Raw genomic sequence first — 7,190 nt, forward strand, 5'->3', positions numbered from 1 at the left:
GCAGCGACTCGATAAGAAGTTTAAAATGCCTATTCAACGCGATGTTCTCCTCGATTCTACCGGCCTTCAGTGCGCGATGTTTCTTGCGGATCTTTTCGATTTCCCTCGCGATTTTTTCATACTCACGCATATCTGCCATATTCGTGCTAAATATCGGCAACGACTGGTCACGTTACATCGCGAATTCGATATTTCTGTATCGTCCATTTGTGAGCGCATTATCTTTGTCTATTACTAGATCCATATTTTTGCTGCCAACAGTTGCGGCATAACGCACAATTCGTCGTACGACTTATCGGTATTCACATGATCATTGTAAACGTGTGTTTTAAAGTTGGTACCGTCCTGTTTGAACAGGATCAGAAGGTATCAGATGTTTAGGTATCCTCGCATACGTCTGACAGAAATAGAAGCAGTCGGGCTTTTGCGAAGACAAACGCCTGATCGTCAACGCTCGCCACGAATTGATTTTGATATGAGCACACAACGATTGCAATTGCTTGGTGGGAAATCCTGTGACAGAGGTTGAATTATTTAAAGTACAGTGGCTAATGTTGCGCTCACGTTGCGTTAAACGAAATTAATAAATTATTAATACTGCAAGCAGGTTATTTGAGTAATTTTCGCTCGTGGAATCTGTAACGAGTATCCTCTTTTATAGAATATGACCAAGCATTCATGGGCTGTCAAAACGGCGACTCAATTTGAGAACCCTCGATACGTTATTTGCTCCGCACCGATCGAAAGAATATCATCATGTTAGCGTTCGACGATTGTCATTTGAGTAACGTGAAACTTTATCTAAATCAGCGTTTTATCCGTACGACGATTTAAATCTGGATTTTGGCAAAAAGAGATACGCTGTTCTATTTGATATATATGCACGTTTTCGTAGAGCATATTATGGAATTGATTGCTTTGAAACGCTACTCAACGTGCTCTCATTTGTCGAGAAAGGGCTTTTTGTGGTCATTGATTGCTCGCGACAAAACGAATCCGTCAAGAGTGCCACTGTGGAATACATAGAATTTGACTGCAAGGAGAATGTGCCCGCAAATATAACAGCCTATTGTTTCATCATACACGATTGCGTAGCTCAATATAATCCATTGACCAACATTGTGCGCAAAATCACCTAAATGCACCTTCGACTTGATATAAAAATCGCAATCAACCTCAGACTTCTCAACATGCCCGGGCCAACATTCGTGGATCTGCAAGGATTCATCGTTAACAAGAAATTTATCGTGAAGGAAGTGGCAATGCTGAAACAAGAAATCGTTCTCATGCATTACATTTTTACGAGTCCTGTGCCATGGAATTTTTTATAAGATCTGACAGATCTTGCGCTTTCTGGTTGATTGCTTATCACCATGTATTGCAATGAGAGGACAGGATGGTCCCGTACAATGAGGCGAAACATCTGATTACGACAGCTGTATTTGAAAATAATGCTGTCGTGTAAATCAAGGGACGCGAGAAACGAACGTGGTTGTGGAACTTGCTTCTGGACGATGAGCGAGAACGCATGTACATCGAAACCTTGGATGCAATTTACGAAGACATGGAATCTTTATCTAATCTAGATGTTACTAATACTATACGATGCGGACAACATGTTAAGAATGCGCGTTACAAAATGTATTGAAAATATATAACTGGTGATTGCAAAAGAATTTTTTTTAAATAAAAATACGTTAATGTATTTATTAATGTTTCTTTTCCTTTCCTTTGTAATATATGTATGAACGTATATAAATATAAACGTATAAATGTAGGTACATATAAATGTATGTACGTATAAACGTATAAATATATGATCGCATAAACGTATGTATAAATATACAACAAATATAATAACATATGCATGAACGTACATATGTATAAATGTATATATATATAAACGTATATACGTATAAACATATTTATGTATATAAACGTATTTATGTATGTATAAATGTATGTATAAACGCGTGACAAAGAAAATACGTAGAAAGCGTGATAAAACGTGTCACGACACGTTCAAAATTCTTGGAAAAAGGGAGAGAGCCTGTCTCCTTTCTACGATTCCAGAAGTATTCCCATATACATCACAATTTATACGGATGCAATCAGTCTTGCGATACGCGCTTGTACGAACGGTTGAAAAAAAAAAATATATTTCGCTAAAGAGAGCAGTGCATCGTACGACGTAGAAAGAATACAACATGTAAGTTTCAACGTCCTAAACAAAAAAAGAAACGTTGTTTAACATTATGTACGTACACAGCATGGAGCATCGCGCGGTACGTTTACTGAGCAGACGTTACGATCTGATGGCTACGGGCTACAAATTTTTGAAAATTGGAATCAATGTTGGTCCACCGAGTTACGTGGAGATTGCTCTAGGAGATCATCGCGGACACGAACTGTCGCTGTCTCTCGAAACGTAGAAGAATTTCTACGAGCAGCGAATATTTACAAGATGCTTCGAAACGAATAAGAACAATTTTATAAGCGTTGGACCGCTATCAGCGTTTGCACGCTAAGCGATGCTATGCTCGTACGTCTCGATTCTTCATCTGTACGCATTACAACCAAAACGATGCTACGACGTATATTTGCGGGTGTATCGACGTAACGTTCGAGCGATTAGTCGACTCGTCGATACAGTTGTTGTCAAATATACGCGATTCTCCAACATCTTGCGTCTGAGAACGCTATATGTGATAGCGACATTTTCAATGGACATCAGCTCATCGATTGCGAATTATTGGCTTTAGTTTTTAATATGTATAAAAAAAATAAAACGATGTAATAAGATGTCAATAAAAAAATTTTCGTTCACATCATTATATATACGTATTTTCTTTTACTCTCCATCCTTTGTCTCAACGCGCTAGTAAAAATCGTATTGAAAACACTGCGTCATAAAAATAAGAGACTGTAGTCTATTGATTCATTTCTTCTGTTCCGATATCACGTTACGCGTTCTAACATCGTCGAGCACGCTCTATCTTTCTCTAACATGCGAACCTTTATTACCTACGCATTTTTTGTGACATCTAGAGTTTTATAATCTGCAGATATTTTTATGAGTTTCATAAGCAGCGCAAATGTATCTTAGATAGCCTCGCTGGCAAAGGATTCTCTTCTCAGTGTTAGTTTTTGTCAGATTTCGTCTGCGCGAGGTTCGTTTTTTTTTTCTTACGCGAGTGATTTTTTTTCCCCAACGTGCAAGAATATTCTATCATTTAGAAGGTAGAATACTTTTGCACATTTCTGTGATAAAGTGAAAGTGAAAGTGACAGTTATAATAGTGTAATTTTTTGTAGAACAAAACTTTTATTGAAAACTTTTTTCCCGCAACATTATGAGCCTTAGAAATCTCTTGAAATACGTTATGAATATCTCGTTGAGGGGGTAAGTTATTTTTTTTTCAATTTGTATCTCTTTTTATAACGTTTCTTTTATTTTTGTTGTTCTAGTATATTGTAGTTGACAACCAAAAGTTGTGCGGCTGCAGTTGCGGCTGTTATTGAATGAAGTGAGGGTTCTAGTGATCCCTTTGGTAAGTTTAGTATAAATTATAAATTATAAATTATAAATTACAGATAGAGTCTTTCTTATTACTTTCTAATTTACTTTGTACAATATTTTTTTCAGAAGACACATCGGAGTTACATTAACATTAGAGAATTCGTAAACATATTTAATCGAAGGATGAGACGTGCAGAGAAACTGGGAAGATAGGATCGGGAAGAACGAGAATTACTCGATATTTGGGAGAAACGTGATTTTTTTTTAGCAGAATTTTTCGACCTCCGCCCGTATGAGCCTGATTTAGAGCCTGAAGACTGGAATTGTAAGTTTAATAAAATTCTACGAATAAAATTTAAAACAAAGGAATACTTATATATTTATATTTATATATTTATATATTTATACATTTATATATTTTACGTTATTGGAAGAATTATTATTATACATTATTTTTATATATTGTTATATATTTTTTTATTTATATTATTTTTCATCTTATAGAAGGCAGCGGCGACGGCAGCGATCGCGACGATGGCAGCGTGGTGGTGGCGGCTGCGCATCTTACAGAAGGCAGCGGCGGCGATGGAGGCGGCGATAACAGCGATAGCGCCGGGGCCTTCTCGCGCCTTCCCTCTCCCCGCGCCTACGAGTACTCCTCGCGCCAACAAGTATCCCCCCGCTCCCCTCTAGTCTCAGGGGTTAGAACCCTCCTAGTATATTTACTGCTCTCTAAATTAGCCATCGATGATCCAGACAAGTGGTACAAGTACATGGCACAGGAAAAGTTACAACGGATATTAAATTCGATTTATCACCATAGTATAAATACAGCACCCTTTACGTTGTTATTCGGTACACAGATGCGCGGAGAAACCGATCTTAGATTAAGCGAAATAATCGAACAGTTCAATGAAGAACGTAATCATCTGCGAGATAAAGCTAAGGAGCAAATTCTTAAAATCCAATCCGAAAACTGTAGAACTTACAATCTCAGACCTAAGACTTCTTCTTTCTTTGTTCATTACTGAAAGCATTACGTCCCTGACAGTGAGATAGAAGATAAGCAAGTTTACACGAGTTATTATTCTATTATTAAGAACATTATTAATAATAGAAGAAAGGAAAGTAAAACAAAAATTATTGATGAATGCAATAAATTATAAATGAAATAAGTACCTTTGTCAAGAAATGATAAGAAACATCGCATTTGTACGTTACTTCCAATTTATATTGATAAGCATCACAATTACATTTATATCCATTTTAAATTGATAAGAAGCATCGTATCTTACGTTATTTTTATTGAAAAGTTTACAGTATCAACCCAACAATTCAGAATCAATGCTGCATGTACTACTGGCCTACTACACGTAGGAGCACTATTTCTTATAGCGTTGCGTCGCATCAATAAGACGCAATGTCTTATTAAAACTAAAAATAAATTGGATACGAGCCAAGCTAGATCTTAATGCGATTATAGAAACAAAAATTATGAAAACAAAAATTTATTATTACAACTCTGAATATTATTACAACTCTAAATAAAAATTTTATTTATACAATCTTTTGTAAATTATGTTTTTTATGAGTTCACCCCCTCAATTCCATGTGTGCGAAACTTGGACATAACAAAGCAATAGTAAATTCACTTCTGGCAAAAAAGTATTTAAATTATTACGCGCACATATTAAATTTGGTTTTCGTTAAAATTATAGAAGATGATAAAACTATTAGTATGTAAAAGATTTATAAATCCATTTTAAATCTTAAATCTATTATTTAAAAAATTTTTAATCTATTGTAATGTATTTTTAAAAAAGTGTAATTTTTTCAGATCTATTACGAAAACATTCTGGCATAAAATTAATTCAGAGTATCGATACAAAGGAATTCCACTTATGACATATGTGCGAGCATACCCGAGCAATAAAAGCGATTAAAGTATCAAAGAGCGCGTTCCGAGCGCTTCCGTCGCGCTTCTACACCACTCCGTAGCGCATATCTCTCTCAGTATCCCTTTTTTCCTCTCTAACAAGAAAGCGCGTGCGGCTACGTCGGATCTTGTATATGAGCTGAGCATGGCATGTTTTGAAAGAACGGCTCGACGTACTATTTTGAAAGTACAAAAAGGTTACGACAAACAAGACTGTAACAATCGCATCCATTAATCCCTTGAGAGAGAACTTATTCTCGCTTACTCAGGTAAGAAGGGTCATGGCGTTTCTAGGCGGTCAGCGACGCGGTGCTAACCTGTATCTGCGAAAACAATCAAGCCTTTGATCTGCTTTGCAATCACCGAATATCGGCTCAAGCTGTGAGTTGCTCCCACACGGACGTCCGATGATCTGACGGGCTATCACATGATTCATTCTGGACAGTCGCGGAACCACTCGTCGTAGTGTGTCATTGTTTCTGTCTTTATCTTTCGGATCTGACGAACGGTCACAGGCGGTGTCTTGCAAACAACAAACGTGGCTCCCGATGACGACTGACGGGTATCCACGACGCTTCATCCATTTAGTTTGTATAGCCTAAGGTTTGTATCGCTTGAGGATGACGTATATCGCATATCCGCGATATACTAGAGAAAAAATTACTTGAGGCTCGTAAATGTCCCGCGGCGTAAGGATGGGACTTTACAATCCCCCCTTACTCCTCCCCTTCATATTACTTCATGTCGCTTGGTCTTCCAATCTAACGTGTCGTAAATTTGCTAAAACCATGTAAGATTTCGAATGCATCGTTACCTATTCGACGAGTGTCTGTATCAATGATTTAAATATAATGTGACATTAAAAGATCGATTTGCTTTCGAGGCGCACCCTTTTCCACCCTTTTCCAGATCCTGTAATTCATGTTCATGATTAAACAAACATACTTCATTTATTGAAATATCTGAAAAAATTCGATTAATTCTTTTGCAAGAATCCTATAGCTCCAACAATGTTAACAGCATTGGAATTGCAATTATTAAAGAGTTTATACAATTGTTGGAACCATTCAAATTAATAACTGTATTTTCTGGAGAATTAAATAATATGTTACTGGTAGTCAAGTTATACCGTTATTACATATGTTAAAAAAATCAATTAGAATCATGTGATCAGTAAAGATCCTATCAGTAAAGAAGAATATCACCTAAAAGAAAGGTTGATAAAAGAATTTCAGAATCGATTTAAAAATATTGAACAGAAATCCCTTATTGCAACTATTCAATTGCTACTATTCTGGATTCCAGATTCAAAAGATTCATTCTTCTTAGATAAAGTTGTGTTGTAAATGAAACAAAAGATATGATAGATGTTACTAATGAAATAAATTTACAGAAAACGAAAATATTCAGTCTGATTTTGTAACTAAAAACGATCATTTTTTTGTCTTATCATAAAAAAAACAATGTTACAAAAATACACTTTTGATTATACAAGTGATATGCCTCATGAGTTTAAATGTTATTTTAATGAAATGCCCAATGTTAATGAAGGTCTGTTAAAATACTGGGAAAATTATCCACAACACTCTTTATTAGCGAAACTAGGTCAAGCGTTATTTAACAATTGTAATTACGTCTGTTCTGTCCATTTGTTCTCTTGAGTGAGAAATATTTTAAACGAGTAACGAAATCGATTAACTTCGCACATTGTAGCAATTATTATTTTTAAATTCGG

General features: G+C 36.0%; 1 pseudogene; it reads left to right on the forward strand.

Annotated features, from left to right (window-relative positions):
• Positions 1 to 1,190: 1,190 nt before the first annotated feature.
• On the forward strand, positions 1,191 to 2,496 carry LOC105623754 (annotated as a pseudogene).
• Positions 2,497 to 7,190: the final 4,694 nt, after the last annotated feature.

This window comes from Atta cephalotes (assembly GCF_000143395.1).
Source record: "Atta cephalotes unplaced genomic scaffold scaffold00063, whole genome shotgun sequence".
Lineage (NCBI taxonomy): Eukaryota > Metazoa > Arthropoda > Insecta > Hymenoptera > Formicidae > Atta > Atta cephalotes.